The sequence below is a fragment of the Artibeus jamaicensis genome, unplaced genomic scaffold (assembly GCF_021234435.1).
Source record: "Artibeus jamaicensis isolate MK-2021 breed Jamaican fruit bat unplaced genomic scaffold, CSHL_Jam_final contig_685, whole genome shotgun sequence".
Taxonomy (NCBI): domain Eukaryota; kingdom Metazoa; phylum Chordata; class Mammalia; order Chiroptera; family Phyllostomidae; genus Artibeus; species Artibeus jamaicensis.
The window spans coordinates 6,099,967-6,113,056 of NW_026521924.1; the positions used below are offsets into that span (position 1 = coordinate 6,099,967).

Genomic DNA, 13,090 nt, shown 5'->3' on the forward strand with positions numbered 1-13,090 from the left:
AGACTGTTTTCTGAAGCACCCACACCATTCTGTATTCCCACTGGAAATATATGAGGATTCCCACTTTTCCACATCTTAGCCAATAATTACTATTGTATCTTTTCTATTATAGCCACCCGAGTGGGTATAAAGTAGTGTATTTCTTTATGGTTTTGATTTGCATTTTCCTAATGACTAATGATTTTCAGAATCTTTTATGTGTCTATTGAATATTTGTATCTCTTCTTTCAAAATTTTTTTATTCAGATTCACTGCTGATATTTTAATTGAGTCAACTTTTTATAGTTAAGTTGTAATAGTTCTTTATATGTTCTGGAAGATCACTAGTATATCATTCACTATAGGTGAATTCATTGTAACCCTGAGAAAATAAATTAACTTTCTAGGGACAAAATTAGCAAAGTTGAAGCAATCTGAGATAGAAAAATCTAACATGAATAGCCAAGGAAGACACTATGAACATTTATATAGATTTATCTCTGTATCTTTCCTATGCCCCTGCCAACCTGCCCTACCTAAAAATGCAGAAGTTACCAAGATCAGCTGGATTCAAGAGTGAATTTTTCAAAAAAAAATTTTGAAAACAAAGAGGTTTTTTTCTATACTATAAAACATATTCTGGAGTCTAATTTTTTTTTATTTTTAATGAAGGAACATAAAACTGATACCAAAATCTGAGAACAATAGCCTAAAAACTAATTATAAAACAAACATATTTATAAACATTGATATAAAAATTCATAAATTAAATAATCAATGTAACTTGGCAGTGCTTTAAACAAATAACAAATCATAATCTATGGGAATCATAAGAGGATTCAATTATGAAAAGTCAACATTTAAAAGGCAAATAGCTAAAAAATGTCAATATATTCAGAAAAAAGCATTGAATAGAAACAATATTTCTATTTCTAAAAAAAACTCTTTAGGACCTATAAATTGAACAATAATGCTGTATCACCTCATATTCTCATATAGGCCAACATTAAAACATCTGAAACTATTAAAAAGATGGCAAGGATGTAGGAAAACACAACCCTCATAGACTCCTAGTGGGATTGTATATTGGCCTAATCACTTTGAAGAACAATTTGGCCTATTTAGCAAAACTGAAAGCCTACATACTGTGATGGAGAAGTTCAACTTCTGTGTATAAATATTTCAGAGAAATTCTTGCATATGTTTGTAAATAGACATGTCCAGTTGTATCCACTGCAAATCATTTTAAAACAGTGAAAAACTTTAAATTACATCAACAAGACAGTAAATAACATTTGGTACATGATTATTCATATACCGGAATACTGTACAAATGTTAAAATAATGTAACTCTTTCTTCTCAATCATAGAGTTCCATACAAAATATTGAAAAAAGCAAGTTTCAGATGATATACACCTTGATATTTGTGTCCAATTCCCAAACCAAAACTTTAAAATTATATATTATTTATTGATATACACATATATAAGTGTATTAAAATAAAGTGAAAAAGATACAGGCTCAGTTCACATTTTTCCTCTGGGTTTCAGACACAAGGAACAAACTGTGTTCCTTGTGTTCTCCACTGTATGTGGAGAACAAAGAAAAATTTCTCTGTAATCCTTTATTTCTTTCCTTTATATTAGGATAAAACAAAATGGAGCAAAATATTTCCAATCCTCAGCTCTGGTTGGTATTGTGTAAATATGTGTCATTATTCATCATACATTGAGGGTATTTTTCAAAGTTCTCAGAACAAAAAATCCATAGTAAATTAAGACTAGAAAGTCCCTCAATATGATAAATATATACATATATACATATATATATATATTTCAAAACTAAAATACACACCATTCTTAACAGTGAAACACTAAAAGCATATACATCAAAATAATGTTTAAAATAAGGATACACTACTATTATTAATTAATATGGACCTAGAGGTTCTAGCTATTAAATTAACTGACCTAAATAAAAAAGTGTGAGCATGTATATATCTATGCATGTATATTTGTATGAGTGTATGTGTATATGAATAGGTATGTGAGTGTATATGTGCACAACTATATATTTGCCTGTGCCTGTGCACATATGTATAAATGTGTATATATGTTTGACTGGGTATATGCTTGTGAAAATCTGTATTTGTGTCTGTATATGTACATATATGTGTGTATGCATGTGTGAGAAAATAAGTATATGTGTGTGAAAGTGTGTGAATGTACACAGGTATATATACATATGAATATATGCATGTGTACATGTGTGTACTTATTCATAAGTACTATGCATGTATTTGTATATATTTAAATGTATACTCGATCACATATTTAATATGTGTTACTGTATACATATCATGTACAAGTATTCATCTGCGTTGTATACATGTGAGCATATGCATGGGTGTGTGTAGATCCATATGTGTGTACATAGCACACATGTCAAACAGGAGGAAATACATAACAGGTGTTTCATATGTGTTTGTTCTGCCTTGCAAACAGATTTTATGTTTATTAAGGTCTGAAGCTGTGAGTCATATTTCTTTTGGAATTTATACATAGTGAGTTCTCAACAATACTTATAGAATTTCATCTGGCACCACTACCCCTCAATTTCTATGGACCAGCAAGGATTCACAGATCAAATTTCAGGGATGTTTTTTGCTCAGTACAAGACAGTCTGTAGTCAGAATAAAAGGTAGAAAACAAAACACTAGAGATGAGTTTATTTTAAAAATATACAAATGTAGACATAATTACTCCATTTTCTGTAATCCATAGCAAGTTTCAGGTATCAAAAGCCTATAATTTTCTGTATATATTTCACAGCTTCTCAAAAATCACTATAATTAGTTAAGGGAAGATAAAGATGCTATGCTGCAAAAGACCCACTTTTACTAGCCTGAAGAACAGAAGAGAATCCACCAGCAGACTTTTCCTCCACTCTGGGCCAGGGAGTAACTCACTCATTTAGGTGAAGGTGGTATCGATAAGCCAGTGAAGGTGGGGGGGATCCCCTTCATGGATCTTTAACAACAAGAGAGGGAGACGGTGGTGGTAGTGATGGATGAAGCTTTCTGGTTCTGTGTAGGAAAGCTATAAACTCATAGGTTCAGCCCCCAAAATAGGAGGGCGGGGTCCACAGAGGAGCGTCATAGCCCAGGCCTAAGCAGACAAGCTTAGCAATGGGTCCCACTGACAAGGAGACAGCCACAGCTTTTGTTCTACAGGAGAGGCATCCAGAAGTAAGAGAGACCATTTACACACAAAAGGAGTGGTTAGTTTTATATTTTCTTTTCCTCAGGATGTCAAAGTCAGGCAAGGATAGGAACACCCTATGGTCAGATCTAAGTTGAAGAGGTGAGAACTACATTTGGGTTTATTTCAACAGGCTGTAAGACATGCGTAGCCCAGATGGGCAATTAACCAGGAGATTCACAGCAGCCAAAGGAATGCCTTATTCCTAAATTTTACTCAAAGCCCAAGAAAAGTCTCTTGCGTTTCAGTTAAGACTCCCCACCCAGAAAACCAAGCTGTGCTCTTTCTGGGTGGCTAGCTTAAAGAATTGTACATTACAGTGGAAACTCCCACTTACTTCATTTACTGCCATTTATAATATTTTCCACTACTTGGAGATAATGAATTCATCCTTTTCTTTTCCTTTTTTTTTTTTGCCAGACATTATGCAGGCCAGTACAAGAGCCAAATGTTCCAGAATCCTTCTCAAATGTGTTACCCTTTATTTTCTATGATAGCCTTCATAATTTCTTTGGAAAGGCCCCAATATCAACCAAATTAACAATGCTGAGAATAAACTCAACTGTCACCTTCATTCCCTTTGAAGAGCTAGGGGAAAATGCCACCTTCCAAAACTTTTCCAGTGTGCAGGCTTAAAGAAGACAGATTAATTAGTCACTCTCAAAAAAAATAACCACCCACCACAGAGAGTTTCTCCCCATTCCAGTCAAACTCTGTATCATAGTGGAAGATAATCTCCAGTTTATCTGAAATTCATTTCACATGCAAGACAGAAAACATGAATTTTGTCAATGGAATTACATCCCTGTAATGGCCCATCTAAGGGGCTTTTTGGAGGGATGTTAAGCAGGAGTCATAAAAGGTCAGAGGGAGTGGAGGGAATATTCCAAACTTCCTTTTTCTCACAAAGGCCTGGCAGTTTTCTAAACTCAGGAAGAGCCAAGCACATATTGCATATGTGCTGCATGTGTAGAAAAGAACTCACTGCTCATAAAGTCTAGTTTTTACCATAACAGCCTCATAGCAAAGCATGACAAACAAAGCCACAATGGCATCTCTTTCATTTTTACACCCTTCAGTCCACCAGCAAAATTTGAGCAATAAATATGCTAACAGTTCATTTCTCTTTCTTATATTCTGTCATTGTTTGCTTTGGCAACAGCCACTGTCATGGGGCCAGCATGAAAGGAAGACATACTGAACTGGGAAAAAAGATGGCAGCCAGCTAACTTTATATCACCAACCTCCAACTGGTGAATGAAATTGGTACCCTAATCATGTAACAGCTACCGCTCATAGCACAGACAGTGGGTTAAACTCAAGAGCCATCCTGGTGAAGGTGGCACAAAAACACGATTCCACACCACTGAACATGGCTACTTATTGGCAATTCTCTCCAAAGTAGAAAGAGAAGGACAATATTTCATTGTTTGCTAAATTTGCCAAATCTCTGAGGAAATGGTTTCAGCATACATCAGCACCAGCATTCCCTTGCTGCAGGGAGTCATTCTTCCTCCTTCTCTGTTAAGGCTTTGGACATCTATATAATACTCTATTTTTCCTGCCGCAGGCAAGACAGACATTCCCATTTATGTGGTCAGTCCCTTCCAGGGTATGTATTTTCTCACCCTATTACTTTAACCTCTTTGTGTCTTTATATAGAAAATGTAGCCCTGGCTGGTGTAGCTCAGTGGATTGAGCTCAGGCTGTGAACCAACAAGTCTCCAGTTTGATTCTCAGTCAGGGCACATGCCTGGGTTGCAGGCCAGGTCCCCAGTGTGGGCCATGTGAGAGGCAACCACACACTGATGTTTCTCTTCCTATCTCTCTCCCTCCTTTCCCCTCTCTCTAAATAAATAAGTAAAATCTTGAAAACAAAAAGAAAATGTATCCTTTGTAAATAAAACATAGGTAGACTTTATTTTTTCACTCAGTCCATTAATCTCTGTCTATTAATTTGAGTGTTTAGTCCATTAACATTTAATGTAATTATTAATATGACTTGGTTTGAAATACTACACGCTATTAGTTTGCTGTTTGTTCTACTTTGCTTTGTTCCTTTGTTTCTGCTTTGCCTGTTTTTATTTAGATTGATCAAGTATCTTTTAGTATCCTTTTCTATCTATACCTCTTTAACCTTCTTTTAACTATACCTGTTTGATTATTTTTATTGTAGTCATATTAAGGATTATAATGTGCATTTTTAACATCACACTCTACCTTGAATTAATATTAGATAGCATCACATCTAATGTATGAATTCTTTTACTTCTCTTTCATCTTTATGTGATTGTTATATGTTATAAACCCCAGAATACATTACTTATTTTTTGAAATAGTGAATGATGTTTCTAAAAAATAAGAAAAAATTTAAACATTGTATATTTACACATATACTAATTGTTTCTGGATCTCTTCATTTCTTCCCATAGAATATTTCTTCCATTTGATCTGATTGAACCCACCTTCCTTGAAAACAAGCCAAAGACTGGGCATGATATAAACCTAATATAAATTGATGCCTGGTGAAGAGCTATCTCCAGCAATTACCAGTAGAGATGTCCAGCAGACTTCTAGTGATCATGAATACATACACTGCATAAGTGATTTGTAGCAAGGATTTTAGGACCTATTTATTATGGAGGAGAGAACATTGTGAGGGAGTAAAGTTCAAAGTCTGTCAAGATACAAGTAACCTTTCCTGGAAGTTAAAACCAGGATCAAAGGGTTTAAAAAACTTAAAAGCTTATTTACACTCATGAAAAGGAACCGAGATTACTCAACATGAAACAAAATGTGTTGAAAACCATGGATTCTTCACAACAGTGCTACTCAAGCTGGGGAGGCAGTATGTCACAGAGGTTAATAGTGTCTACTCCAGGGTCTGGCCTCTGGATTTGACTCCTGTCTTACTACTTATTGGCATTGCAACCTTTGGCAAGTTAATTAATTTTTTATTAATTAAATAAAAATTGTTTTCTTATCTGTAAACTGGGCATGATGATAATGAAACCAACCTCAGGAGGTTATTGTGGAAGGAGCATCTGCAAGGCACTTAGAAAGCTACCTGGGACACCCCCAGTATTCAGTAAACATCAGCTATTACTATTATTGTTACCGGCTAGCTCTTCATGGTGTTTCTAACTCTAAGATTCTGTTTTGCTCTGTCTTCTGTCTTTCATTATGTTTGAGGTTCAAAGCAAAAATAAGACATTTGTTTTCATGTATTTTTTTCTTTCACCCAATCCCAATACACAATTATGATATGTTCTGTGATTTTTGCTTAAATCCTGATTTGCAACACTGAAAGAAACTATATTTTATCGAAATGACCTCTTGAGATAGGAACTATGGCACAAATATATTATATCACATTCTCATAATGAAAAGCCAAATGCAATCAGTTTTTACCATTCTTATGAAATATCATTTCCCATCAATAGAAAACCAAATACACAGATAAAAACAAACTGACTTCTTAATGTGTGTTCTTGAACAGTGGTCAGCCATGAAAGAGATAGGCCCTGGTCTATAAGTGATCAGACCATGAAAAATACAAGGGCCAATTTATGCTGATGACCTATACTATCCACTAAAATCCCATAGGAAATTTAAAGGTCTAAACTATTTTTATTGTGGGGTCCACTATTCTCATTTTGCAGATGTTATAACTGAAGTTGGAGAAGTTTAAATCACTTACACAACTTTATACAAATGTGCCTCCCCTAGCCATAATCTTTTTGACCACAGCAAATGCTATATCATGTTCATGGGCAGCAGAGAGCAGGAACATTTAGAATATGTCAGGAACTAGAGAACTAGATATAAGTTTTACTAGACTCAGTTACTGAAGAATAGAAAAGGCAACCAAAAAGGAAGTTGAGGAAAGAAATCAGAGACAAGTCTGGCTTGGTATGGATTCCCCAAGGAGACACAGAGCCAAGAAATGATTTTGAGTAGCTGATCTGGGGAAGCAAAGGGACCAGCAAGAGAGCAGAGAAATCAAACATGGAAGAGAGGGCAGCCAATAAAGTTTGCATTATCAAGCAAGTTACCACTGTTGGGAACCAGAGCTTAAACCCACTAGGCAACTCTGGGAGCTAGTATAGAACCACGAACTTCAAAGTTATCCCACCCAGAGGGTGCAGAAGATGAAGTGTTTATACACTAATTCAATCTATTTTTTCTCTCAGTCAGTGACTGAGGGCTGCTCCTAGTTGTGTTAATTCCATGGCACTCCAACCTGCCATGCATGGGAACAGAGTGACCTTTGATGACAGGAGAACGCTCTCAAACAAAAAGAGGCAGATGGCTGGAGGTTGAGAGCTGTGCCAGCATACATTGAAATGGTAAAGGCCAAAGTCAGGAATTTGGATGGAAAAGTATCACAAATGATGATAGGTTGATGGCCCAAATTTCTGTAAGGGCTAAGAAACCATAAAGTATTAATTCAGCTTTATAGAAACTATATATATTATCCAGACCAGTACCTTCATTTTTGTATTAAAGTAACAAGGATCAAGAAGGAAAATGCCCTCAGATGCTTAGTGTAATAATGGCAAATTAATATTTCAATTCTATGCACTCAAACTCCAACATTCTCATCTATTACACCATGCAGAGAACTGTGATACAATTATTCAAAAAAACCAGATGTGATCCAGGCACCAGCCTTTTTTAAACTACAAGGGAAGGCAAAAAGAAAATCAAAATGGTGTCTGGGATTGCAAATTCATATAAAGAAGTAAGTGGCAAAATAGAAAATAGAAATTAAAAGTCACAATAGGAACTCTTATACACTATTGGTAGAAATGCAAAATGGTACAACCACTTTGGAAAACAATTTGGTTGTTTCTTGAAAGATCAGTTTGGGTTCCAGTATTCTGTTAGGGAATTGGAATATCGAAACATGCATTTGTCATACAATCCAGCAATTCCACAGTAAGCATTTTCCCAAGAAAAATGAAAACTTAACATTCACACAGAAACCTATATGCCAATATTTATAGTAGCTTTTTCATAACTGTCAAAACTATCAAATGTCTCTCAACCACAGAAAGGATAAATGAAGTTTTATATGTTTTTACAATGGAATACTACTCAGAAACAAAAAGGAACAAGCTATTGATACACACAAGAGCAGGGTCAATCTCAAATGCATCATACTAACTAAATGAAGCCCGACTCAAAAGGCTAACTTGTAAAATTCTAGAAAAGTCTGGAAATGTGGGGAAGGATTGACTACCAAAGAGAAGCACAAGGGAACTTTGCAGGTGATGGATATATCTTAATTGTGTTGGTGGATACATCCATCAAAATTATAAATTATACACAAAAAAATAGAATTTTGCTGTATGTATTTTTAACTGAACATTTTTTTAAAATAGGAAATAGTGGGTTCTGTGAGCAGCAAGGAACCTCAGTCAAAGTTGAAAAACTAAGCCCAGGGCACTGGGACTGAAAGTTCCATTCTCTTGTGCTCCGGCCATTGGCAGCAGCATCCCAGACCCATGAAATGGGCCATGATCAAAGCAAAAATATTTGCAGACCAACAGATTCTTTGAACCTCCATGCGACTGTACCTCCAACTCTATGACAGAGCCAAATCATGTGGATTGAATTCAGTCCAGTACCACAAAAATGACAATCATTCAATGAGATAAATAACAAAAATTTTAAAAGCAGTATATCAGATTTTTTGAAGGATGGAAATATAACATCTGCCCTGGATACTAGGAGTCACATGGATAGTAAAACTGTCTTTGAATGCACTTGAAGAATTTAGAGTAGAGGAAGAAGCATGGACTATGGAACTGGAAGAAATTAGAATGAACTCCAGATCTGACCCTAGATTGCCACATGACTATGGAAGATTGAATTTTGGGCCTCAATTTCTCACCTCTTCATGAACTACATTTTTTGCTAGGTAACTTCATAGTTCTCTCTCTCATGCTACAAGCACAGTGTACTTCAAAACTTGACTTTGGGATTAGTGAGGTGATATGTATTGGTCAATGGAATGTGGATAGAAGTGACATTATGACACTTCTGAGGACTCACCTTAAAAACTTAGAAGCTTCTGCTTTTCCTCTTGGGTTTTTGCCATCTCCATGAAAAGAGCTTCTCTTGTTCCCCTAAGTGAATTCACATAATGCAGGCCATCACAGCTAATCTCCTGGTCTCTGCACAAGAATAAATGAATCTTGTTTTAAGTCACTGAGTTTTGGGCACTTTGTTATGCAGCATTATTATGGCAACAGCTAACTGATACAATGCTTTCAGGGGAGTACCTTTATATCCCATTTAGCCATTCATTCATCAAATACAAATATTTATCAAGTGCATGCAATGTGGTAAGGACTAGAGCTGGTGTTGAGCACTGTGCAAAGCAATGAGCCTAATTGTTCCCTCTAATAACCCAAAACTCACTACCATGTGGGTCCAAATGAGGTCATTAATACACATATTTTGCCAGCTCTAAACCTTCCCCTGCTTATACAAGAAGTCCAATACATAAGCTGATCCCTATCAGACTATAAACTGGTTTGGGCTATATCACTCTGACATCTCTCACTCCACACTCTGCACTTTGCCTGTACTAACTTCCACAACTGAAACTTGGCTTTATTATGCTATGCTTAATAGTGGGGAATCCCACAGCACTGTAGATACTGAAGCATTTAACTGTGGTAGACACTTGACATATGTGGTCACTTAATTAAAATCCATTTCCTCAGCTATATTAGCCTCAATTCAAGTGTTGAAGAGCTCCATGTGGCCAGCACAAATATAGAACAATTTCTTCACACCAGAAAATCTTACTGGACAGCATCAACTAGAGTTCTCGTATGAAAAGTTGCCCTTTTCTTCCAATGGTTCATATATGTTGTGAGAGTGTCATGTGCCAGTTTCAGGGCCAACATCAATGCAGTCCCTATTGCAGAATCTGCCTCATCATGCTCTTTCCTTCTGTTGGAATGGACACTGACTGGGGTCTCCAGAGTGCCTCGCTGAAGTTTGTCTTCTGTCGTAACACCCTGCTGAGTTCATTCCAATTCAAGTTATTTTCCCTGTGCAGAAAAATTTTGAAATCAAGCTATACATAAGGTAACCTAGAAGAAGAGATGTCACCCAACTTTTCCTGCCTGATGTTTCCATACCTCAGATCCCACTAGACAGGAATGCTCTCACATGGAAATTATGATGCTCAGGTGTTGACATGATGAGTAAATACAATAATATGTATAACAGGTCCATTTAAAACCAGGAGCATAACAGTTATCAAGAAATGATGCTTTTCCTCTAATCATCTCAATTGTTATCATTGGGCATAATTTCCTGATGCTTGAGACTGGCTTATCCCATTACACTTTCCAATTAATGCCCACTCAGACAATTTCAAGGGTGACTGGAAATGACAGAAGTATCAAAACTCTCAACTAGGATCCATCATTATCTTCTTTCAACAGCACCAACATCTTATCTTTCAGCCACTAAAAGAGTAGAAGGAAGAGAAGTTTCTGATGGGAGGGTCCCAACTCCAACTGGATGGCCACTAAACGATTTCAGTTGGCTCTGAAGAAATCCCAGTATTTCCGCTGATTTCTGGTAGCTAGTTCAGAAACATAACAATATAGCCATGAAAACTAATCTCAATGTCCCAACCACCTCTATATTGATCTTCCTCCTATAACCTTTAGAGTTCTTCCTCCTATAACAAAAATAAATTTTTGTTATTTAATATTTTAAAATATTAAAATAGAAGGAAGCTTAATTGGGAAGAATAAAGTTGGCCTTGAAGGAAGAATAATGAAATAAGAACCAAGCTACAAAAGGGCTTCTGTTGTGTTTTCTTCTAAGCTCTTTGGAATTTTTGGTCTTGGACAAACAGATCAGCAGAGCACATTGCTCCCAAGTTTCCAACCCCAAAATATTTTTCTTTAATTTTAAATCTTTGAAGGAGAAATGCATAATTTTTTACTATTGAATATGATGGAAATAGAATGCTAGCTCCTGCCTCCTGTCTCCAGAAAGAAGTTGGGCTAATGAAAAAAGCTGAGACTTTGCTACTTTTTCTATCCATCTATTGAGATTTTCAAAGTATACCACTCAGAAAATATCTGTATTTAAAAAGGTTTTTATCCCTGGTATTTATGCCTTTGATGACTAGATTTGAAAATACACACACACACACACACACACACACACATGCACACACACACTAATTCTTAAAGTAAACTCTCAGTCTTTCCAAGATTCCAGAACCTAAATACCCCTAGATGCTTCCTTTTAGAGGAACTGGAAGAATAAATTTGAATTTACCATTCTCTGAAAATGCTGATCACTAGACCAAACTCCTTTGAACAAGCCTTTCAAACTCCAAAGCAGCTCATACCAAATTTTCCAACCTGTACTAGCAAATTTTTATTTATTCTTATTTACTTCATTTTCTTCTAATTTTACATAGTCTCCATTTTATTTTGACATTGTGGCACATTCCTCTTCTTTCATTTTACTCCCTACATCTTTTTCTTTATTAGCTTCCTTCTTTCTGTGATACACAAAATTCTTGATCTTTCCTATCTCAGTAAAGAGCTTAACCATTTGCCAAGAGGCATGAAGGGCTCATCATTGATTTCTCCTTTTCTCTCATTACCATCATCCAATCAGTCAACATGACCTACCAAATTTGCCTCCAAAACATTTTCCTAATTCATTTACATCTATTTTCTGTGTTCCAATACTTTGCCTCAAAGACATTATCTTGCTTCTACTTTTGTTCTATAATCTATTCTTCACAAAGTTGTTGGAATTATCATATATATGGAGTTCATTTTACTCCCCTGTGTAAATTTACCAATGGCTTCCTTTGAGACTTATGATAAAATCAAAATTTCTAAGAACACCTCACTGTGGCTCTAAAAGATCTAGCCTTTGTCTGCCTTCCAACCTTATATTCTAAGCTTATTTCTGATCACCATTCTCTCCTTGTTCTCTACACTCCAGCACTCTGGCCTTTCCTCTGCACCTTGAATTGCTAACTTTCTTATTGCCTTAGGGCATTTGCATTAGTTGATCTCACTGCCTGAAACAGTCTTCTCCCATAATTCTGAATGGCCAACTCATTCTTTACCTTCAAGTCAATAGCATTTTAGAGACTTTCTTTACCACTCAATTTAAGGTAACTCTCCAGTCCATTTTGGATTATATCCCTCAACATATATTATCATAGCTAATATTTGCTAGTTTCTTTGTTGGCTATTGTCTGTTCTTCTACAATAGAATGGTAGTGCCATTAGAGCAAAGATCCTGTCTGTCTTACTTAAAACTATAACTTAGAACTGTAACTAGCACACAGTAGGTGCTAAATAAATATTTTTTAAGGAAGAGTAAATAACTCTTCCTAAATATTTTCTTCTAATCTGAAGGCTGTGGGCAGGATATACAGTGATTTTTTTGAGAAAATATTCATCATTTCAAACAAAAGATAAGAAGGGAGGGATACATAGTTAACAATGCTTTAGTGCTTACTCTGTTCCTGGCACTGTGTTTAAGCTTCTGAATGCATCATGTCATTCAAACCTTACAATACCAGCTTTGAGCGGGCACCAGCACTACATTTTATATACAAAACAAGCTGAGAGTGACTATAGTAGGAGCTGTACCATCCTATCTAAATTTCTTTGAGACCATGACCACTGTGAATAATGGCAGTTAATGCTCAAAGCTGCCCCTTTCTCCTGAGAATTGCCCTCTTATGACAGAAACATAACACAGGGATATTGTGTCCCTCCATGGCCACCCCTAGACAAAAACCTACTAACAGAGTGGTCCAAAAGCTGATCTCCCA

General features: G+C 36.0%; 1 long non-coding RNA gene across 2 annotated transcripts in view; it reads right to left on the reverse strand.

The window, feature by feature from the left end:
- Positions 1-13,090, reverse strand: part of LOC128628311 (uncharacterized) — a 124,114-nt gene that overhangs the window by 71,700 nt on the left and 39,324 nt on the right. For both annotated transcript variants that reach the window (XR_008392661.1, XR_008392660.1), the window contains exon 2: positions 9,301-9,422. This is a non-coding gene — a long non-coding RNA (uncharacterized LOC128628311). The remainder of the gene's footprint in view (positions 1-9,300; positions 9,423-13,090) is intronic.